Source organism: Macaca nemestrina, chromosome 4 (genome assembly GCF_043159975.1).
Source record: "Macaca nemestrina isolate mMacNem1 chromosome 4, mMacNem.hap1, whole genome shotgun sequence".
Classification (NCBI taxonomy): Eukaryota; Metazoa; Chordata; class Mammalia; order Primates; family Cercopithecidae; genus Macaca; species Macaca nemestrina.
The window spans coordinates 73,799,583-73,824,630 of NC_092128.1; the positions used below are offsets into that span (position 1 = coordinate 73,799,583).

At 36.9% G+C, this 25,048-nt stretch overlaps 1 long non-coding RNA gene across 1 annotated transcript in view; it reads right to left on the minus strand.

Annotated features, from left to right (window-relative positions):
* Window positions 1-23,843, minus strand: part of LOC105475521 (uncharacterized) — a 185,680-nt gene extending 161,837 nt beyond the window's left edge. Inside the window, exons 1-2 of the long non-coding RNA XR_983416.2 lie at window positions 23,789-23,843; window positions 10,689-10,772 (exon numbers count right to left, since the gene is read on the minus strand). This is a non-coding gene — a long non-coding RNA (uncharacterized lncRNA). The remainder of the gene's footprint in view (window positions 1-10,688; window positions 10,773-23,788) is intronic.
* Window positions 23,844-25,048: the final 1,205 nt, after the last annotated feature.

Genomic DNA, 25,048 nt, shown 5'->3' on the forward strand with positions numbered 1-25,048 from the left:
ATGTTTAGAAATACAATTGACTTTTGTTTTTGATCTCATATCTAGTCACTTTCCTAATAAACCTATTTTTATTCTGAGAAACTATCTCTATATTCTTTGGATTTTCCATACAAACAGTACTATTTGTAGATAACAGTTTTGTTTCTTCTCTTCCCAAACATTCATTTTACTTATATTTCATTGACTAGAAATTTCAGTGTAATATTGAAAAGAGCAATAGAAGGAATTATTGTCTTGTTCTTAATTTTAAAAGGAATATTTCCAAAATTTATCATTAAGAATGGTGTTTGCTGTGAATTTTTGATAAATACTTATATTGCTAAGTTAGAAAGGGTAGTAATCATGAGTGAGTGTTTAATTATATGAAATGATTTTCTGCTTTCAGTGAGATGATCAAATGACATTTTTCCTTTGCAAATGTGGGGAAACATTAATTCATTTTATGATGTTAAAATACCTTTACATTTCTGGGATAAATCCAACTTCATCATAATATATTATCATTTTTATACACTGCTAGATTTGGTTTGTTAGTACTGTGTTTTTCGTTTTGGCATTGACGTCTGTGAGTAAGATCAGACTATAATTTTTTTGTGTGTTTTGGTATTAGAATATAAGTTGTGTAGAATTTCCTCTTTATCCATTACCTGAAGAATTTGCATGAGATTAGAATGATCTGTTTTATTTAAAAATTCAAAGAATTCATTGATAAAATTGAACTTACTATTTTTAATATGGGGAGGTTTAAAATTACTGATCTGAATTTCCATTTCTTATTGAGTCAGTTTTCATAGGTTTTAATTTTTCTACAAATCTATCCATTTTATCTGTTTCAAATTTTTTGTTAAAAAATTATGTGAAATATTTTTTTACTTGGGCTTTGTCTTTTTGAGTTAGTAAATTCTGCCACAAGATTATATATATTACTTGTCTATTCAAATAACTTTCTTCCTTCTTTCTTCTCTTCATTATATGTTTTCTATTTCATTAATTTCTCTTATTTATTATCTTTTATTCTATTTTCCTTGAATTTATTTTACTAATGCTTTGTGTAAAATCTTAAGTTGAATGACCAGCAAATTAATTTTCAGGCTGTTTGTACTCTGTCATAAGCATTAAAGGACACACACACATACTCCTTCAAAATATTTAATATTCTTGGTTTTATTTTATGTTAATTTTATTATTATTCAGCTCTAAGCATTTGTTATCCATTACCAAATGGAGAAGACTGAAATTTATTGCTTAATTTTTTATTTCTATCTTAATAATACTGAGATCTATATAACATTCTTTGAAATATATAAAGCCCTAGTCTTTAAAGCTTCAGATACAGTAGAAAACAATGTGTATTCTCTATTGGAAATACAGTTCTGTGTGTGCCCATTAGATCAAACTTGTTGATAGGTTGTTCAAATTCTTCATATTATTATATTGTTTCTTCTGATGTTCTAAAAATAAAAATATAGGAGTTTGTGAATCTGTTAATTTTTCTAGTAGTCAGTTTCTCCTGTCGTTCTATCAATATTTTGCTTCATATATTTTGGTATTTAGCTAGACCCATACAGGTTTAATACCATTATCCTTCTGGTGAATTGAACCTCTCACTGTTTATAAACATTTATTTTATCTTTAAAAATGCTCTGTGTTTTAAGTTTTATTTTATTCAATTTAATACAGCTACCACAGCTTGCTAGCTTGCTTTGCTTGCCTTGCTGCTTTTTCTATGTTTAAATTCACCAAACTGAGCAATGGAATCTTTCCAGCTCCTCAGGAACTCCCTGGTGTTCCCTACCAATCACTACCCCCTGTACCATTCCAGAAGGTAAACATTCACAACTTCTTTATTTTGTTTTGTGGGTTCCTGGTTATCTTTTTTTCCATTCTTTTATGATCAGTCTCCCCAAGTTTCTATATTTCCCTGCAATCCAGTCTGACAATTTATATCTTTAACTCTTAGCAGTTATAGTTAAATTGCTATAATTTGGGGATTTATTAAATTTATATATATTTATGGTATAAATAACTGGTGAATTTAGTTTAATAACATTTATTGTTCTTTGTCTAAGATTATTGTTTATAAATATTTTATGTCTTTAACCTCACATCACGGAAGCAGTCTTAGAACTGGGCATAGGACTTGCTTTAGAAAATAATATTTTAGCAGATACAACACAGCATAAGGACTGAATTATGCTGGTATGTGTCTCTGCTGTAGCCGTTAGAAAAATATCCCTAGGTTAGCCAGCTGGTCCTACAAGGAGGATGAAAGATAATGTGAAGCAGATCCAAAGTACCGAAGTTCAGCAGAGCCCTCAGCAAACCTAAAGATCCATAAACACAGATGCTTATTGTGTTAATCCACTGAGGTGTAGAATGATTTGTTACTAATTTGGTGGCAATAACTAAATGATACTTTCTTATTAATATATGTTTATTTGTTTTTACTCTTTTGACTTTTGTGCTTCTTATCTGTCTCACTATTGTTTCCTTTTCCCTTATGGAAAAAGAAATAATTGAATTTTCTGTCATCTTTTTCTCATTGCAATTCTTCCGTTTGTTTAGAAATTGTGTATTTTATGTCTATTTTTGAAAGACAACCTTAAAATTTTATCATGCATATTAAACAAAGCCTAAAGTCAATCTTTTTTCCTAAAAACATAAGAGCTTCATAATAATTTTATTTCAATCACTACTTCCCAGTATACATACTATTGTTTACTGGTAGGTTAGTTGCATATTTTTAACTCCCAAATTGGGTACTATTAAAATTAATATCTTATACAGGTTATTTTTGTATAGATTTCTTAAAATAGCTCTGCTTTCTTTGCTTGCCACTTTTTCTTGCAGATCTTCCATCTATAGATATATATGTATAGCCTTTATAAATGAAGGTCTTTTAATCATAAATTCTGCCAGTTTTTATTTACATTAAGTATCTTTATTTTATTCTTGTTCTTAAAATCTAATTCTGAAGCATATATAGTTTTTCCAAACATATTAAAAATATTATTCTACTGTATTTTGGCATCTATTATTGAGGTTGAAAAGTCTGCTATTAGACTATTTGTTACTCCTTTATGGGTAATATGTATTCCCGCTCTCTCTGGTTGTTATCCAGAACCTTTCTTTGTCACTAAAAGTTGGCTAAAACTTTGCACAACATGAATTTATTTTTTATTCTGCTTGGGATATATTCTGATTCCCATATGGGTGGACTTCCGTATTTTATCAAGTCTAAAATTTTTTTTGGCCATTGTGCCTTTAGGTATTTCCTAAAATAAATGCACATTAGTTATTTCATTCGGTAATGTCTCCCATGACTCTTAAACTTTCTTTCATATTTTTTATCTCCTACTTCTATGCTGCTTTTAATGGAGTTTCTTTAGGTCTGTGTTTCAATTCAGTCATTCTCTCTTTACGGCATTAACTCTGTGGTTAACATATCCATTATGCTTTTAATTTTGACTTGTTTTATATTTAGAAATTCTATGTGGATGATTTTCAAATATGCCTAGCCATTTTGACATATTCTTGTTTCAGTATTTTATTTTAAATTTGCCTTTTAAAATTTTTATATAGGTATTCATATTCCACATATGCAAATTCTGATATTTGAAGTCCTTGTTGACAGTTACCTGTTGTTTACTATCCTTTTAACTTTCACTCATAGTGGCTAGTTTCCTTGGGCATTTTTACTACAAACTTGTTTTGTTGAACTTACTCTATAGAAATCCTAAGATTCTAAAATGGGAATATCGATCTCCAGGGATAGGTATGAGAGCCAGAAGACACCACTGAGCTAGGATACTTTATCCCACTTTGAGCATCTTAAATTAATATGAGAATCTGAGAATCTCAAGTTCATCTCTTTCACCTTTCTGCTAACCCAGGGCTTATTCTCTACTCCAAAACCTGATAAGAGATTTTTGACTGGAACAATCCTAACTTTTACCTATGGGTTTTTTTTTCTGTTTCATATTTTGTTTTAATGTTTAATTAACATTTTGAGTTTTTTGATTTGCCATAGAGATTTCCCTTACACCTTAAGAAGAGCAGCAATCCACTAAAAATTCTGTTTGTATAATTACTGCAGGATCAACACATTTAAATGGTTGAGAGTTCAACTACCTAGTAACCAATATTGCTCCAAATATTTTCATAACATACTCTTTATAAGGATTCAAAACAATTTTATGGAGGATGGTGTAATATTATGAGTATCGAATAAGAAAGCTAAGTTTTAAGTGAGTTATTACTCTAAGGATACAGAATATCAAAAGTAAACATTTGTCAAAACTGAAACCTTGATGACAAAACAAAACAAATTTATCCTGGAGCTCTGACCCAAAGATTCTTTCAATGTAATGTGACATTCTTATTATATCAATATTTTGTTTATATGAAACAAACTTTATTAGAATAATATTTTATATATTTTTAAATTTGCATATCTATACCCTTAAAAATTAAAGGTTTCCTAACTTACCATTTATAATTTTCTCAAATGTTGCAAAGTTTGATCAAATGCATCAACAGGCATTAGGATTTAGTGAAAGTTTAACTTTAAAAATTATTTTTAACTATAACTTCACAGAGACTGAGATAACAAAAAGATAATTTTTTTCCCCGAGTAAGCCAATGCTCAAGAGTGAATAATTTTGAAGCCAAACAGGGATTTCAGTTTCTATATGGAACCTTAACCATAACTTCTCTGGGGAATTTTCCAAGTCTACAAAATAATACCTTAAAATAAATACTTGCAAATCCATAGCACTATTCATGTGAGCCTAAGCATCGTTAAGCCTTAGGTGACATATTCCATCTTGCAGACAGTGATATATAAACACAGAAGCATTAAGTGACTTTGGCAATGCCACAGAAGGTCAACCAAAGCAGAGTCAGTAACAATATGTCTCAGAAGTATCTAAAAGGAGAATCAGTTCTAGGGGATTTTCAGGTTTAGAAGATTCTGAAATATCTTAGGAGTGTGGTTCTCCACAAAAACCATCACCAGCAAACTTGATAGAAATGCAAATTCTCAGGTTCCTCTCAGACCTACTGAAACAGAAACTCAAAATGGTACTGTGTTTTGACAAACCCTTCAGGTTACTCTAGTAAATCCAAAAGTTTGAAAGCTACCACTATAGGAAAAGTAGAAAAGACATGATCTTCTTTCCACCTCCCTGGACCAGTTGCAAGCTGCAATAACTATCAGAGAGGAGATGAGAAGCAGGAATCACAGACTGCAATGTCCACAGATGCTACCAGTTATGTTTCACTATGGAGATTCTTTATAGAACTAGTCCTCGATCTTGAGGCCAGGCTAGGCCAGCCTGCCATTATTTATAAAATAAGTAATTTGCTACTAATAATAAAACAATGACTTTACTATTGATGTTTATGTAAACAGCAATGAGTTGAAGGAGTTCCTTACAATAATGTCACATTGGTCACATATATTATGGCATATTTCCCTAAATACTAAAGAAATACATTAACTTATAGCTGGAGGGCTAACCACTTAAAAACATTATCAGGTTGTCTTTTACATGCTATAGCCAACAGTGAGAAATCATTAACAAAGCATGTGCTAATAGTTTTGGAAATTAGAGATGGCTTCAATACCACCATACTTTCCCAAAATTCAGCATATATCTATAGAATTGTCTTATGTGAACACAATTGTATGCACTCAGCTAACAACCTCCCACAATCTTCCAATGCGAAGTAGTTTGAGTGGACAGTGCAAAACAACAAGAGGTAGGGAAGCAAGCAAGCAACTAATGAGCTGGAAGAAACCAAATTACGCTCTTTTAGCAAGAGGAATAGAGAGCGGGGACAGAGGGTGAAAAAAAAACTGACCTAGCCACACAGCCTGCCCCAGAAAATGCACGTGACATTAACAAGTTTAACTGCGTTTCAGAAATTGGGCAGTATCATCTTAGGTGGGACAACCTCACAGGCAAGTATAGTCAAGGAAGAGAAATGACATTGACAAACACTGGGAGGGTAAGTCAGGAATCAGCAGTATAGGGGAATATACATGAGCATAGAATCACTCCCAGCGCAACATTACTAGGGTCTGAAGGATGGTTTAAGCTTAATTACGCAAGAAAATTTGGGGTTTCTTGGCCAGAGATCAAGTGCCAAAATAGTAAAAATTCAAAGATGTCAATGTTCAAAAAAGAAAATTAGTCCAGGGGCCGGGCGCGGTGGCTCAAGCCTGTAATCCCAGCACTTTGGGAGGCCGAGACGGGCGGATCACGAGGTCAGGAGATCGAGACCATCCTGGCTAACACGGTGAAACCCCGTCTCTACTAAAAATACAAAAAAAAAAAAAAAAAAAAAAAAAAAAAGCCAGGCGAGGTGGCGGGCGCCTGTAGTCCCAGCTGCTCGGGAGGCTGAGGCAGGAGAATTGCGCGAACCCGGGAGGCGGAGCTTGCAGTGAGCAGAGATCTCGCCACTGCACTCCAGCCTGGGCGACAGAGCCAAACTCCGTCTCAAAAAAAAAAAAAAAAAAGAAAGAAAATTAGTCCAAACCAGTATGTGAACTAAGATTCTATAGAAGGTATTGTAGAAGAAAAGAGGTATTGGCAGAGGACCCAACTGAATGCTATTAAAAATAATTTTTTAGAGGGGAAAGGAGAGAAATGAGAGTGATTACAAGCAAAAGGAATTAAGTTTTTGTTATACACTCTCACAACTCTTTTTTGACTTCTCATTCCCACCTACAAAGATGGTTCTTGTAACCCTCAGCCTCTCCCAGATTGTACATTTTCTATAAAGTACACAGTCAAAATCTGAGAGGAGGCTCCCGATTCCTGAAATTTGCATGTTGAAGTAATAACTTTCAAATATAACAGGGAGATATCTGCATTCGGCCCTGAATAATTGGTTTTGGACTTACCCTCCCATCACAAACAACTATAAAGCTAGTCACTTTTATCAGATATCAATTAACAGTCTATGTAAGGGATGATCTTGGGCCTTCCTGCTTGGGAGAAGTCCCCTGGACTCAGTAAAAAAGTACTAGAACCCAGCTAAAGAGCACTGGTCTCCATTGCTCAGGAGCTAAGGAGAAATAAATAAAAGTTCAGGGTTGCTGAGTTGACTTTAATTTGCAAGGCAAAGTATTGGAGAAGAGGAAGCTGCACAGAGAACAGAAACAGCAGAAGTTTCCATGAGTTTCTCCATAGGCTGATGGCTGAGAACTATGATGTCTTGCACAGTGAGAACTACTAAGAAGCAAAGCAGAAAATGGCTGCAGTGGGGCTGAAAGCTGAGCAAAAATATTGGAGGTTATCAGTTCTAGGAGCTGCGGGAATTCTGGCCCAGCAAGAGTAAATGGACCTCACTGAGCATTTCAGGCATTCACACAGCTCCCAGAAAGACTGTGCCCTATAGAAAGAGTCATATCCTCAGACACTAAGGGCAGAACAGAAATAGAGCCACCCTAACAAAGTTTTAAAAAGAAAAGCCTGAGAGTGTTAATGAGATATACCGTAATTTGACTATCTGCCACAACAAAATAATAATCTCTAAAGGAAAACAACATTATCCAGACTCTTTACTACATAAAATCTACAGTGTCCAACATATAATAAAAATTACTAGCTATGTAAAGAGCAGATAATTTAACACATAAGAGTTTACAGCTGTCAATAGAAATACCTAAAAATGATCCAAATGTTAGAAATAGCAAAGACTTTTAAAAAACAATTATAAATATGTTTAGAGAACTTGAGGGATGAACATGAGAATGCAGACAGAATCTCAGAAGAAAGAGAAAATTTTAGACCTGAAATGTACAATTTCTGAAATAAAAGGCTTACTGGATGTGCCGAATAGCAGATTGTACACAACAAAAAAGACCAGTGAATTTGATGCTAGGTCAACAAAAATTCTCCAGACTGTAGAAAACATGGAAAAAAGGTGGAAAAAAATTAGCTGTGATTTGCAATACATATCAACTAATGTCACAAGGAGAGAATATAGAGTAGCACAAAAAGTATTTGAAGAAATAATGCAAACGTTTTCCCAAATTTGAGAAATATGTCAGCTTCAGCGAGCTCAAAAAATCCTTACACAGGATAAATACAAAGAAAATCATTCCTTAGCATATCATAAACTGCTGAGGAACAAAGACAATGAATTTAACATACAGTCAAAGAATGATGAGAAAGAGTATCTTAGAGAGAAAAAGTGAAATTGACTGGGACTAAAGTGAAATGATGCATCAGAATTCCAGAAACCATCATTAGGCTTTACATACATTTCATATCCTCACTCATGAAAAAAATCATAAAATCCCCTGTGGTGATTGGGTTTGCAGACTGAGGTCACCCATTATTGCTTTCTGTTTTTATGAAATTTGGAACCAGAGTGTTACACATTTGAAACCAGTGTCTACATATTCCAGCCCAAAGAGCAAATCATGTTCTACAGCAATATTCCCAGATCATATCAAACTAGTTTAATAACCTCAATCTCTATCACCATGTCGCAATATAACTAAAAACTCTCAAGGACAGGAATTTGGGAATTGGTTTACAAAGGGCCACTCTTGTAGTTTTCCTCCTTGTGGCTGGAGATATGCAGCAGATTAACTGCCTTGAGCTGGAAGGAGATTCCCAAATAGTGTGAAAAAAGGAGGCCAGAGATTCCTTGTGCTAATAAGGAACCCATTATAGCTGCTAGTGATGGAACTTGTCTTTGTGAATCAGGTCTTAGGGGTGGGATGATACTGCTGTAGTTAATGATACTGACACTGATATAGAGTCCTGCCAGTGTACGGCAGTTCTTCATGGTTCCCTCCATTTTTTTCTTTCTTTTTTTTCTTTTTTTCTTTTTTTCCTTTAAATACAGAGTCTTGCTCTGTTGCCCAGACTGGCGTGATCTCGGCTCACTGCAACCTCCACCTCCAGGGTTCAAGAGATTCTCCTTCCTCGGCCTCCCGAGTAGCTGGGACTACAGGCACATGCCAACGTACCTGCCTAATGTTTGTATTTTTAGTAGAGATGGGGTTTCACTATGTTGGCCAGGCTGGTCTCAAACTCCTGACCTCATGATCCGTCTGCCGTGGCCTCCCAAAATGCTGGGACGGTGCCCTCTATTTTATCAAAGTGGATCTCACTTCACTGAACTGGGCTCCAATATTTTCATCTTTTAATTTGATTCTACAGCTACCTCTCCACAGTGTAAGACTGGTAAAGCACAAATGCCAGTATTTGTAGCAGTGCCATATGAAGCCTTTTTGTACCCTGAGGCAAAAGGAAAACTCTACACCTATATAGACATGTATCAGCATATGTTTTCATATTTTGAACCAAGGGGAACATAGTAATAAAATTTGTACAATCAAAAAAAAATATAAGAATATCTAAAGCCCCACTTTATTTTTTAATTATGCTTTAAGTTCTAGGGTACATGTGCACAACGTGCAGGTTTGTTACATATGTATACATGTGCCATGTTGGTATGCTCTACCCGTTAACTCCTCATTTACATTAGGTATCTCTCCTAATGCTATCCCTCCTCCCTCCCCCCACCCACGACAGGCTCCAGTGTGTGATGTTCCCCACCCTGTATCCAAGTGTCCTCATTGTTCAATTCCCACCTATGAGTGAGAACCTGTGGTGTTTGGTTTTCTGTCCTTGTGATAGTTTGCTCAGAATGATGGTTTCCAGCTTCATCCATGTCCCTACAAAGGACATGAGCGCATCCTTTTTTATGTCTGCATAGTATTCCATGGTGTATATGTGGCACATTATTGTTAACCCTCAGCTGTGGGCTGATGGAAGTGACTGGCCCCTTCACATATTAATGTAAGGCCATAAAGCAAGCAAATAACAGCTTGTCTTAAGCTAAAATTTTGATATGTTCACCATATATTTTCTACATATATTTTGATTTTAATATTGCTTTAAAATAATATTAAGTTTGATTACTGAGTTTTGGTGTCCCCTTAGATTTGCACTTGGGAAAAATACCTCACTTACCTCACCCTAATCCCATCCCTGGAGATCGTTGTCTCATAGACAAAGTGCTTGCATCCCTGCCTAATAACCCACTGTAGTCCTTGATTCCAATGGTAGGTAGAATAATGGTCCCCCAAAGATATGCACACTCTAATATTAGAATCTATGAATTTGAATACTTTATGTAACAAACTCTGCAGTTGTGATTAAGGTGAAGGACCTAAGATGGGGAGAGTATCTTAGAGTATTCAGGTGGACCCAATCTAATCAAATGAGTCCTTTAAGGAAGAGAGTTCTTTCTAGCTGCAGAAAACCAGAGAGATAGTAGAAGAACTCAATTTGCCTTTGTAGGCTTTGAAGATGGAAGTAGGGGCTTTGTCTCAAGGAGTGCAGGAGGTCTTCAGAATCTGCAAAAGGCAGATAAATCTCCAGAAAGGAACATAGCCTTATGCCTTGATTTTAGCCTAGTAAGAACCACATTGAACTTCTGCCCTATAGAGCTGTAAGATAATAATTTTGTGGACTTTTAAGCTACTAAATGTGTGATACTTTGTTATAGCAGCAATGGGAAACAGATACTACCCCTTCTCTCTATATGAATTGCTCATCTCTGCCTCTGGGACTCAGGACCACCTGGATTCTTTCCCCAACAGGTTTTCATATCTTGAAACAGCTAATCTCTAGGAGAAGAACTTGGCATGTTGGTACCTTTTAATTCCCAAAAGAGGTTCACTTCAAATTTTCCAAATCCTTCTTCCAGAAACCTTCAAATTCCTCAAATCAACAGCTTCCCTGCAAGGAAAACAACACCACAAAAAATATTCACATTTTGGAGATCCTGCTATATAGCATTTTCTCTAACAGAAACATTCTCAGAGTTTCTTTCAATTATATTCCTTTAATTTCTAGATGGGTTTATGAGTTATTTAGTCAACTGGAATGCCATAGAAGGCACACGGTGGGCAAGGAATGGGGCAGTGGGCATAGGATTCATGTGTGATTCATATGAGTTCATTTTATGACTGCATCCCCACATGAACAACCTGGTCTTTTCCTTTAAAATTAAAATATTACCTTTCTTACAGAATCAGTTTAAACCCTGACACTTCATCTCTCAGACAAGATCAACTTAGAGACTGGAGCAGAAACATACCTGAAGTGGTCAGGTTTGGGTGGACTCAACAGAGAATGGTTAGAGAAGGGAGAAGAGACAAAGGAATTAAGAGAGTTGATGGAGCAGGAGATGGGGTGGACTGCAGGAGGCAGGTTAGATCATTAATAACTTAGAACATCACTCCTACAGTTCAACCCTTCAGGCCTAAAAGATCTGAATTAAAAAGTGGGCTCAGTAAAAGTCTAACTGCTCATACAGTCTTTCAGCCTAAGAGAAGGGGGAAACTTTAAAACCCTAAATATTATCTATTGCCATATTTGCTGTTAAGTTCATTCATGAATCGCTCAGGTCACTGTTAGAATGATTCTTACTAAACTTTAAAACATAAAATGTATTACATCAAACTAAAATTTTGCTCAAGAAAGCCTCCATACTCACATACTTGAGTTCTTAACATATGAACTACAACTTACGTAAGTACATAAACTGAAGGCGTAACTTCAGAGTATGCTTTTGTAACAATAGCTGAGTCTCAGCCAATCACAGAAGTCATACTGAACCACTCACAGGCAGCCAACCATGTAAACCTCGTTCAAATAAGGCAAACCCAGAGCTGTAACCAATCCAGCGTTTCCATACCTCACTTCCGTTTTCTGTACGTCACTCTCCTTTTTCTGTCCATAAATCTTATCTGACTATGCCACAGCCCTGGAGTCTCTCTCAATCTGTTTTGATTCTTGGGGCAGCCCAAATCATAAACTGTTTGTTTCTTTTTCCTTGCTTAAACTGTTAAATTCAATTTGTCTAAAGTTTTTATTTTAACAAATGCATCCACAGACTCAATTTTCCAACTGCATGTCTAGGTAGAAAATGGAAAGAACAGAAACAGTTTTAACCAGAAATCATTTGATTTTTAAAAAGGTCTAATAAACATGGCCATAGAAGAGTATCTACAAATTATAAGGGATGGTTTTTCATAATAGAAAATTATATAATGTTGGTTTGATGCAAGCAATTTAGCAGATTGGTTCAAATTTGTCATCTGCACTTTCTAGTTTTAGTGGTTCTCAAATATGTACTCTTATATCCATATGCAAATAAATATTAAGAGTCATCGGCCGGGCGCGGTGGCTCAAGCCTGTAATCCCAGCACTTTGGGAGGCCGAGACGGGCGGATCACTAGGTCAGGAGATCGAGACCATCCTGGCTAACACGGTGAAACCCCGTCTCCACTAAAAAATACAAAAAACTAGCCGGGCGAGGTGGCGGGCGCCCGTAGTCCCAGCTACTTGGGAGGCTGAGACAGGAGAATGGCCCCAACCCGGGAGGTGGAGCTTGCAGTGAGCTGAGATCCGGCCACTGCACTCCAGCCTGGGCGACAGAGCGAGACTCCGTCTCAAAAAAAAAAAAAAAAAAAAAAAAGAGTCATCAACAGCTTCTTTGTAATCTACAGTATTTTTTTCTTTAGCTTAAGAACAGGGTCGGAAGATTTAGCAAAATCCGAACTATTAACTAACCGATACCATATCAATATCCTACAGCTCTTTTACTTAAGTGACAGACAATCTTTTCATTTCAATACCTAGAGTCTGAAATAATATCTACGAAAACCCAGAAGTGGTGTGTCCAAAAATTAAATACTTTTTAAAAGCTCTCAGATTAAAAGGAAATTAATTCATTGCACTTTTGTCAAGTTTCAATCCGCATTCCCAAGAAAGGGCAGGGAGTCCTTTGGAGTCCTCAGCAAACACATTTCTTCCAGCCTCTGACTATGGAGAGCAGTTGTGATTCCCAAGGCAACTCAGCATTGCCAAGAAAAACCTGTGTCTCTCATAAATATATGAGCCCTCATTCGCAACTCAATAATAAATAAGCAACTTTGCCTTGGCTGGGAGAAAACAAGGCTAATCTCGGTGGAATTGAATATCAGAAACGAAAGCTATAAATCTTCATTGTTCTTCAATTATTCAACAATCGATCTTCTTCCACACACTTAACAGAAAAACTATGTTGATAAGGTATAAAACAAAATAAAACTTAATACAGTCTTACAAAACATACAAACTCCTGTTAGCAGGTATTTTTTCACACTCAATGTATCACACTCTCCCAAGTTTGTTTGAAGAAACTGTGGCAACAAAGCACTTTTTTATCTTTTGACAAATCAATAAAAACAATATAACCCAGCAATTATAGTGTACATGTATATGTTGGATATAAAAGGTTCATGCACATTTTTATTGGCTTTTTTCTTGTCTTCATCTAATTTTTTTTAATCCATTCTATTTCCTTTGAATTCTATTAACAGGACTGGAGCTCCATTTAACTGGAAACTTGGGCCTGGGGTTCCATTTAATTGGGCACCAGCTCTGCACCAAAACACATATGGAACAAATTATTCTACCTTTTAAATCACTGCAATGTATAAATCTGGAAGAAAATGCTGCATTTTCTGACCCAGGAATACTTTCCCAGAGCTTACAAAAAAAAAAAGAGCCGCTTTTTAAAAAATTATTGAAAAAATGTTCTAATACATCTTCAGAATTTTTGAAAACTTATTTCCATGGAATGACAGCTCAATCACATATGGAGATTTCATTTACCTGGTTTAAAATAATTCCTGTTCAGAAGAGTTTAGTACTGAGCAAAGTGGTCACCAACCTCAAGAGTCTTACACTTTAAAGAAACGATAAAATATATTCAAACATATATTCTTTTTTCTGAAATGTGTTGGTAGTATATTAATACAACCAGTTGTATCTCTAGGATGCCAAGTAATGTCAAGAAAAAATTGCTCTGGACAAAGTTAAATGAGCAAGGAAGACTTTATGCAAGCTATTTTAATAGGGGACAGAGACAATTGTCAAGAAGACAATAACTCTTCTTGAAAGTCTAAAATGTAGCAAAGCTGAGGGAAACTTTAAGGCTGTCTTGGTCAATAAACAAGAAAAGGGAAACTAACACTGAAAAAGTTACTTTTGAGCAATATTTTATTAAAAGAAAAGCATACAACTTCCTTGAAAGGAACAGGAAGCTGTCTGAGGCTGAGGTGGTGCTCTGCCAGGAGCAAGCTGACAAGTCTCACTCGAGTGCTGGCAAACAGAGCTTGGGGGCCGGAGCAGGAGCCTGAGCTGGGACGAGGCTGGCCATTCATTCCAGGAAACCAGGGGGTGGAGGGCCTTGATGCCTGTGATTAAGAGTGTTAATTTGGCTTGAGAGGTAATTGGGCATTGGCACAGGACTCAGAAAGGGGAAATAATGCAATCAAAGAGGCCTGAGGAAGATGCTTGTGACACCTGTGAGGGAATTGAGGCTACAGAGACTGAGGCGGGAAGACCAATAAGGAGGTCATTATCCTGCTGCCTGTACCATTAGAGTGCTCCATCTCCCCACTAATCCCCACTCTGTCACTTTTTCTTCAGTGAAGCACTTCTCCTGTCTCTCTCCTTAATTATCTTTTCACAATCCAGTCCCTATGACCACTTTTTAAAAAATCAAACTGCCCTTCTTGTTTCTTTGAAATCTCTCCAGAAAGTACACTTGAACCATAAGATTTAAGATGTAATTAAATCATCAGATCTTTGAGGCAGAAGATGTGAAGCAATAATTAAGACAGTTTCCTAAGTTTGCCTGATCATAAGACCCAAGTAGGGATGTTTAAAACATGTGTTTAATTTCTTTTTTTTTTTTTTTGAGACGGAGTTTTGCTCTTTGTTGTCCGGGCTGGAGTGCAATGGTGCGATCTCAGCTCACTGCAACCTCCACCTCCTGGGTTCAAGCGATTCTCCTGCCTCAGCCTCCTGAGTAGCTGGGATTACAGGTGCACACCACCACGCCCGGCTAATTTTGTATTTTTAGTAGAGATGGGGTTTCACCATGTTGGTCAGTCTGGTCTCGAAATCCTGACCTCAGATGATCCACCCACCTCAGCCTCCCAAAGTGCTGGGATTACAGGCATGAGCCACTGCGCCCGGCCTGGGGTTTTCTTTAAGCATAACTTCCTAGGCTCCACTTCACACTCACTGAAACAGTATTGTCCAGTAGAGGGGTATAGCAACTTGTCTTTTCAGGAGAGTACCCCAAATGATAGCTATGATCTGACAGTTAGGCAATGAGTTAGTAGCTGGCAATGTCATGAGACTTCATGAAAGGGGTAAGTTTTTAATGAGTTGATTTTAAACTACTTTCCTCTCCGTTCTGGTTCCTGATGGCACTGCTTTATCAGGCTAATGGTGAATGCTTAAAGAATGACGTTGCCTGGAAAACTGGTAAAACCAGACTAAAGTATGCTCCTGCCTACCACTGGCTTGGTTAAATGAATGTAATCAGAAAAGAGGAATCCGCGGAAATGTGAGAAAAACTACACAAAGCAACAACATTGGGGGATGAACCAGAAGCTGACCGTGAAAATGAGACTCTAGACACACAGTCACTCAAGTGCTTTTTCAAAATTGAACTTCCATATCTCTTTGGCCCTATCCTAGTATGGAAGGACTGTAGTAGATAAACCTCTGAATGAGAAAATGAATATTATGCTGTACTGATTCTGCCAGTTTATACAGCTGTGGACCAAGTGAATCAACAGTGATGTGCCTTTAAAAATTGAACAAACATGAAACAAAATGTCTTCAGGAAATAAGATTTAACCTGCAGGTTTAACTAGCCCCATTTTCCCCAAGAAAAAGAGCCATAAAATATGTATCTGGAAACTTCATGGAAGCCAGTTAAAGTAATTTGAAGGAAAAGCTGAAGGAATCACATGGAGTCCTGCATGAAATGATGGGACCACCTAGTGTCATCTGAATTTTTCCACTCTAGGGTTTCTCATCACCCAGTTTCCTCTTGCCTATGGTATATGACTAGTGACTGAGCAGAGGGCTGGGGAGGAAAAAAACATCCATTTCTATTTGGGATTTGGAGTTTGGGTGGAAGTAGAACAAGATTACAACTGTCACCAGGATCTATTATCTTCTGGTAAGCTCTGGAAGGACCTAGTGCTCATCTGACTGTTCCTAGATCCTTCTTACCAAGACTGTTATTCAGCTAATCCAGATGTCCTGCTGAAATTGATTATTTTTTCAACCTAGTGTCTTCTTTTGGTCAAAACCCTTACCTAATTTCCAAACTCTGCAAAATTATAACCAGTCTCTGCAAAACTTTTCGTGTCAAAAGTTCTTACTCTCTAAGCAGTTGGGGGAATTATTTGTGCAAGGTTCATGTACAGATCTACATGCCCTAGGCTAACAACAGCTAGAGAGCCTTTAAGATATTTAATTTGCTTTCCAAATGCAATGAAAATAAAGTTTTTTAAACATATTTTCCTCTTTTATTGAAAGTATTATTCTGAAAAGAAGACAAAGGAAACTTATAGGTAGAAAAAGCAAATAGTACAGAAAAAAAGAAAGCTAGAGAAGACAGGGTTTCAGTACTACAATCCAGTATAGATAAATTCTAGAAAATATTTTTAAGACAGTTTGAATATGGATACACCAGAAAGAGAAAGAAACAATAGAATTAGCAAGAATGGTGAAAGAAGGAAAAAAAATGTGTCTTTCGCATAATATGCTCATTTATCACAATACCTTCTGATCCCTTGTAAGGATTCCATGTCCTGTTCAATGCCTTGATGCTAATAGATCCTAAATGCTAACCTAGGAGGCAGACTTTACTCAAACCTTTGCTTTTGGTAGTATAATTAAAGCAAATATAATGTTTCATTATATTTTTAATAAGCCACTATATATCTTGATTTTGAAACATACTTATAAAAAAGTCACAAGCAAAATTAAAATGAAAGTGACAAACTTGAAAAAATATTTTTTAAATTAATAAATACAGATATCCTTAATATAGAAAGTGTTAATTATTAAGAAATGTTATTATGATTCTGGTCAAAATACAGACATGAGCAGATAATACTCAGAAGAAAACTACCAGTGACCTATTTAATCTCATAGTAATTTGCAAATTAAAAAATGAAATACAATTCTTTAGCAATAATATTCAAGACTGGTCATAATATTCAAGGTACAGAGATAGGCTTTCTATTTCATACCTAGTAAAAGTTTAAATAAGTATAATTTTTGTGAAAAGTTATTTGTAATATGCCCTGAAATGTAGAGCTTTCAGCTTAGTAAACTACTACTAGAATGTTATTAAGCACAATAAGGGCTATGAAATTATACACTCACAAGAGTAGTTATTACAAAACTATTTGTAATAACAAAAAACAGAAATAATCTATTTTTCATGAGGAAAGTTTTTAAAATGAGTTTGTAGAAGATTTAATAAACTGGGTAAATATATGATATTGTTTACACAAGTAAATACAATTTTAAATGTATGCCCCCATATAGTTATGAATCTAATTATGTGTTTTAAACTATATTTACCAGGATCTGTTTCTTTGTGAATATGTACTTTGGAAATCCCCAAGTGTTTGAATATTTCAATGGCATTTAATTTTCCCCCAAATTCAGTTTTTACAGTGCTTGGAACTTATTATGTTGATGTGTGCATAAGGTGGGTGTTTGTTTTTGTATTTTTTTAACTCATTTAATCACAGGACCAAGTCACTGCCAGATTCCATTATCTATTTTTAATTGGCCTAAAACTTTGATTTTCAAATAAACAAGCATTACTTTATCATACCCTTTGAAACAGCCAGGTGGGAGGGGGTCTCGAAAAACCTCCAACCAGCCTGGACCCTGGGGTGGAGCCTCGGGAAGTTCACGCCATTTTCAGCCAGGAGGAGTCAGGCCTCTCCTCTTTCTGTGTGGACCTGGGATTTGAACAGCCAGGCAGGAAGTGCTCTACCAGGGACTCTGGCCTACCAAGAATCCCTGTTTCCCCTTTTTCTTCCTTTTCACACGATAAAACCCTAACCATTCAAATTTTCTGCAAGCCTCAATTTTCTTGGGCATGGGACAAAGAACCCCGTCTTTAGCTGAACTAAGGAGAAGTCCTTCAACACCTTCACAATCCCTTCACCTTCCTAGCACCAGATGCTGGTTTTCTTTTCGGGATGACTTTTACAAATAAAAATAGTTTTACTTACTTTATAAGAGTAAGAGATTTGGAGAAAAAAATAAAACTTCTCTCACATGCAACAATGTTGGGGTCCGTGCCGGGGGTGGTGGAGAATGAAAGAACACACAAAAGACAAAGACACACAGAGAACATGGCGGCCGCGCTCAGAGCCTCCGCCTCACTTTATTTATACTCCATAAACCCCACGTCAGCAGAAAGAATGCAATGCAAAACAAACTTTCTTTTCCCAGATGTAACCTTCTACTCAGTTCTTTGTTTCTATGCTCTTCCTTATCTGCCCGCCTTCTTGGCGCCTACGGGAGTTCATTAAAAGTTCAATTGGAGATACTGTCCTTGAGCCCTATCTATTCTCAGCATACTGTTTTCAAAGGCCCCTGCACAACAAACTTTAAATTATTCCAGAAAAGTGAAATCCTGAGTCTTAAATCAAATGCAGAAGGTCTTCTGAATAGAAATATTCATCAAAAGGGGCTGGGAGATGCAAATTATGTGGTGGTTACCTGGGTCAAATGAGTAGTGAAGATTTAATTATTTATACATTTTTTAAAATTTGATTAACATATGTTGTATTTATGATTATAATGTAATTAAATTAATTATAAGCATAAAACAACCTTGTTTCTGATTCTAGAAGGCAGTAGAGCTTAATGGTCAGGGCACTAATTCTAAAGCCCAGTGGGCTGGTTCATACCCTGCCTCCATTGTGACTTCTTGAATAAGTTATTTATCCTCTCTGTGCCTCGATTTTCTCATCTGTAAAATATGGATAATCGCATCACCTACATCATTGGGTTGTTGTGACAATTACATAAGTTACGTGAAGCACACAGAACAGTGCTTGCCAAATAACACTGTATAACCAAGTATGCACTATAATTATTTTGTTCTGAATAAATGTGTTCTAGAATGTTCTAAAAACTAAATGATCTAACATTTTAAAGTTAGAACAAATTTTGGAAGATAGAGGTTTTCAAGGATTGGTTAAAATTTGTACCACTGTCATTTACGTGGCGCTTACATTGTCCTAGAGACTACCCTAATCATTTTATGGACATGTATTCATTTACTTCTCACAGAAAATTTTGAGTTATATTTCATCACCATCATTTTATAGGCAAGGAAACTGGATAAACACAGAGGTTTAGAAATCTGTCTAACTAGGTCACAGAAGATGGAAGAATAACACCAGAATTCAAACCCAGGCCTTCCTGCCCCCAAGATTAATGTTCCTAATTATTGTGGGCAATTAAGATTTGTGATAAGTATACTAAACTAGTCCTAGCTATAACTAAAATGTGTATTCTTCAAAATTTTGTCTGAATATTAGTAATTAGAGATCAATTGATATTCATGCTTTGTTATTTCAGTAAAGAGGTCATCTATTATAATCACTGAATGTGAGTTATGCCTATGAAAAATCTAGTTGTTTACACATTACTGCATAATCCCATCACCACTATTTCCATGGCAACTTTTACCAAAAGGCAACGCCAGGAGAAAATAAACAGTCTCTCATGGCTTAGTTTCACAAGCTTAAACCTATAAAATCATGAGAGGATATAAAAATTCCAATGATAGAGTTGCTGCTGCAAGTGTGCAAGTTTGATGTTGTTGCTCCTTATATTCTGATGTAACATTTGAAGTATAGTACAGACAATAAACTTGGTTCAGTGACTTGAATACTTAGGTAGTCTGACTCCAGTAAACTGAATGTGTATTGAGAGAGCCCACTAATAAGTGTTCAAGATGAAAAATATTTGAGGCCCTGTTTCTTATTCTGGCAATTAATGAATGGGAAGCTCCACTCCCTATCCCCAAATATGTGTGGATTAACGGGGCTTCAGAATTAAGACATAGAGAAGGAAAAGTTGCCATATATTACTTTAAAGGGTTAACAAGCAGTCCGGGAAAAGATGCTCACCTTAGACGTCAGCAGCACCTCTCAAGATGTGCCATGTATTCTAACGAAGATGTTCTTGGAAAACTCTTTACTAAGAAAAGAACTAGCAAAGAATTGACAAAGCCTTGAAATTATCTTGTCCCTCCTACAAATCACAAGCTCTTCATTAAAGGCATCAGAACACGTTCTAACGAGGAGTTTTCAGCTTAAAGTGGTTGTTCTGCCATTCTGCCACTCTCCATGTTAAGGCCATTCCAGGGAGGGTAGATTCTGTGATTAAGGTGATTAAGGTAATCAGCCAGGCTGACTCAGACACTCAATCCAGCTGCTGCCAGTGGACCTGCTGGTAATCATCAGAAGAGTATGCGTTGGAGGAGAATTTCTCTCTACAAGTACTCTTGTGTTTGTTAAAGTTGAAACTAAGTTGGACAAAGAACTGTGCTTGAAAGTTTCCAGCTCTATAAATTGTAAGTTCTATAAAATGTATCCCTGACTAACAGTCCCCTCACCACATACCAGGGGTTATGCTTCTGGAGTCTGTACCCCTTTCTAATAAACTGCTCTGGACACAATGAACACTGAATTAATTGTTGTAACAGGTTGATGGATAAGGTGACAAAAAAAAGAACTCCATCTTTAACTAATGAAGGTCACTTAAATCTTATTTTTCTATCACCAAGGCCACCATCTTGGAGATATGACTCGAGGGTTGATTAAAGCTGCCACTCCTTGAATTTTTTTTTTTTCGTATCAAGTTCTGTGCTATTCACTAGCCATATTGAAAAGGTCCCTCTTGCTCAAAATTGTTAGTTCTTGTACCATGCTCTTTTCCTGTCCACCCAGATATTCCTACCTGTGGGATTTGATTTTTAAATTTTAGAGCTGGAAAAAACCTGAGAAATAATTTGATAATTTAGTTAGTTGCCTCACAATGTAGGTCCTTGTTTCCCAGTAGATGTGAGCCACATGTGGCTATTTACACGTAAATTGATTAATTAAATTTCAAATTCAGTTTTTCAGATGCACCAGCCACATCTAAGGTGCTTAATACTCACATGCAACTATTGTCTGCCGTATTGGACAATACAGATATGCAACATTTCCATTATCAGAGAAAGTTCTACTGCATGGTAATTGACATAGACTAGTGAGGGTGCCATTGATGCTATCTAAGATGATTTACAAGGATTTTTTAATAGCTATATATTACTTTAATATGTATTAGGTATCATATAATTTACAGGTCAAAGTTCTTGTTTCATAGATATTATTGCTTAGGATAAGGATTGAAGTTTAAAATAAGAGTTGGTTCAAAGAAAATTCTACCACGGTTACTAAGATATGACAAAATTTCGAAGATGGCAGGTAAATGAGTGAAGCTTGAGAAACTGGAGGTTTGATTTTTAAAATAAAAACGGGAAAGAATGGGTAGAGCTTCCAGAAGGCCACAAGTGTTATCCTGGAACATTTGTCTCCTCCTAACAAAGATTATGAAAAAGTGATGAACACTTAGACAAAGAAGGGATTCAGGAGGGTTGGGGCAGAGGAATGCACAGAGGGGAGTAGCCTAAATAAGCTGCGTGGGCCGGGCAGCATGAGGGCAAGGAGTCAGAAAGGCCAAGTGCAGGCATGTCAGGCACTGGGGGAAGGTACCCACAAAGAGACAGTGCACCGCTCCAGTTGGGAAAGTCCAGAGTCTCAGAAAATCATTACTCACATTTATTTACAGAGTTTGAGTAATTGTGTGTATAGTGAATTTCCGGAGAGAACACATTTCAAAAACTCTTGAAACTATAATCTTCCTCTCTATTTTCACTGGCTGCAGTAGAAATTTTATTAAAGAAGATTTGGGGAGAAAAGTAGAAGCAGTCACAATAAAATATTATTTAATCTTCTAAGTAAATTTTCAAGCCTACTCATCCTTGAGTTATTCCAATAAGATGTTCCCATCTTGCCACCACATGTTGGGAAGCTATAGGTGCTGATGGTGCTGCTCTAGTGATCTTTGAAGCAATCACAAGTGTTCATTACAGGGTCAGCATGGTGATAGGAGAGGCTGGAACTCATTCGTTTTATTTCACTTTGCAAATCTAACATCCCTGGTAGAATATTCAGTACTTTTTTAGACAGATTCAAGAGTCCAAAGAGCCCAAGGATCAAACTGATAATGTATATCTAGAGGGCAGAAACAGCATCTTCACACAGCAAAAGAGAGCAAAAGTGGAAGAGGGGAGGCATCATCCGGGGGAAACAGACAAATGGCAAAAGCAAGGTAGTCCACGCAGAAGAGGCTGGCAAAGCTGTTTTGAGTGCTAAGACGTCTCCCTGGGAATTTTAGAACTACTTGGGTGGATTATGGGAGGAGAGAAAGTGAAATGTGAGGTATAGCAGTTGTAAAGAAGGTGGTAGCTGGCCAGTGAAATCTGGTTATAAATGCTAATATAACCTCATTTGTCACCGAAGACTATACATCCTTGAGTTGCTTAAGTTGCACTTAATATACATATCTGCTGTTAATCTCACACAAACCCTATGCAAATAGTATTGCCTGGGAGATACTGTTGCTATTTCACACTGGAGAGTCCAGAGATTCAGAGGGAGTATATTATTTGATTTGGTCCACCCCAGAGATCTTCCTCACAGATCCAAGTGATTCTGAAGCCCATATCCTGTCCACTTAATTGCACTGCTACTTAAATGAACTAGAACTTTCAGTTTCAGGAAGAATATGGAAGGTAAGGTAGCCAGCACAGTAGTTAAAAACCTTGGGTGGTTGGGCTTAGGCAGCACTCAGATTGCCTTTTACCTGGAATTGGTTCTGCTTTCTGTGTGCAAGCACATGAAGGTCCCCTCTAGGTCAGAGGATTGCTATGAAAGGTCAAACATCCAAAGAACTGGAAGATCTTAATGCCTGCTTCTCCCCCTAATACTTCCAGGAAATCCTCATCTCTACAAATGTACGTAAGCTGAGCTCCTTCAAAGTTGATAGTACCTATTTTAAAGGGACATCAATGGGTTGATTTATGACCTTCCCCTAAATTCTTATGTTGAAATTGTAGACCTCAGAATGTGACTTATTTGAAAATAGGATTGTTGCAGATATCATTATTTAAGTTAAGAGGAAGTCATACTACAATACAGTGAACCTGTAATCCAGTATGTCTGGGATCTTTATGATCAAGGGAATTTTGGGCACAGACACAAAGGAGAACAGCATGTGAAGATGAAGGCAGAGATTGAAGTGATGCTCCTACAAGCCACAGAATGCCAAAGACGGCCAGCAAACCACTAGAAGCTAGGAGTGGGGCAGGGAGCAGATTCTCCTTCACAGTCCGTAGATGGAAATCAACCCCACTGACAGCTTGATCTTGGAATTCTAGCCTCCAGAACTGTGATACAAATTTCTGTTGTTTAAAACACGCAGTTTGTGAAACTTTGTTGCAGCAGTCCTAGCTAATTAACACAGCAATCAAAACACCCAATCTGACTTTTTTTTAAGGGTGGATACTCTTGGTGAGTTTAAGGGAGCAAATTCTCATAAAGTGATTGTGGTAAGAAAGGTCTGAGCAGCCTGAGGAGAGGAGGAAATCTGTAGAGAAAGTTCACAGGCTGGCTTCTCAATATAGACTATTAGTCAGTTCCCATACTGCTGTAAAGAAATACCCGAGACTGGGTAATTTATCAAGGAAAGCAGTTTAATTGACTCACAGTTCCACATGGCTGGGGAGGCCTCAGGAAACTTACCATCATTGTAAGCAGCAAAGGAGAAGCAGGCACATTCTTCACAGCACAGCAGGATGGAGCAGGTGCAAGCAGGGGAAATTCCAGATGCTTATAAAACCATCAGATCTCGTGAGAACTCAGTTACTATCACAAGAACAGCTTGGGGGAAATTGCCCTCATGATCCAATTACCTCCACCTGGTCCCACCCTTGACACATGGGGCTTATGGGGATTACAATTTGAGGTGAGATTTACGTGGGAACACAGCTAATCCATATCAGTATATCTGAATACTTCACAATTTTGCCTAAGCCTTCCTTGGGTTCACACACACACACACAAAATTGATTAGACCAAGAAGACGATTTTTCAGGTAGCAGACCAAGAAAAGGCTAAGATAAATAATACATAGTTTGGGCAGTTTGAGATTAGGAGAAAGTGTGTGATTCATGGTTATTAGAATAAACTCTGCTATAAGCACCGTGGTTTGTTTTTTGTTGTTGTTGTTGTTGTTGTTTGTTGTTGTTGTTGTTGTTTTTGCCTCTACTTGTTGTCTAAAACATGATGGATTATATTCACTACTCTCTAGTTGATACCTTGATGTAATGTTAGCATTTGGTCTGAGTCAGAAGTTAATATGGTGTGGGCAGAGGGCCCAGTTTTGATCTCTTTAAGGTAACTAATTTTATCTTTTTAGTTCCCAAGGATTAAATGGTCCCTAATTAACTCTTATTCTTTCAGCAAATATCTATTAAGTGTGTACTCTGGGCCAGAAGAGTGCCGTGAGTAAGACAGGCAGGTTTTCACTCCCACACTGGAGGGAGCAGAAAATGTTACAGGAACTAATAGTCAGGTGTATCGTGGCGAGCAACATTTAATCTGTTAAATAAAGGTCAAGTGAGAACTAGCAGGTCCAAAGCAGGTGGGAGGTAAAGGGGACAGTGTTTGAGGAAAGACCATTCCTAGCAGAGTAGAAGATACTATGAAATCTTAGAAATCAAAGAGAACACTTTGGCAAGGCAGAAGCATTGAAAGAAGCTCATTATGGTAAAGAGATGAGGCTAGAAAGACCAGGAAAGCAGAATTAAAGAATCTGAATTATACTAAAGGTTACACGCAGAACCATCACAGAGTTTTAATCTGGGAAGTGAGATGGCCAGATTCGCCTTCCTTAAGATCATTCTAGTGGCTGTTTGGAGAATGGCTAGGGGAAAACCAGGCTAGACACACAGAAACCAGTTAAAAATCTGTTGGCATGGTAACAGAGATGAAGATAGATTA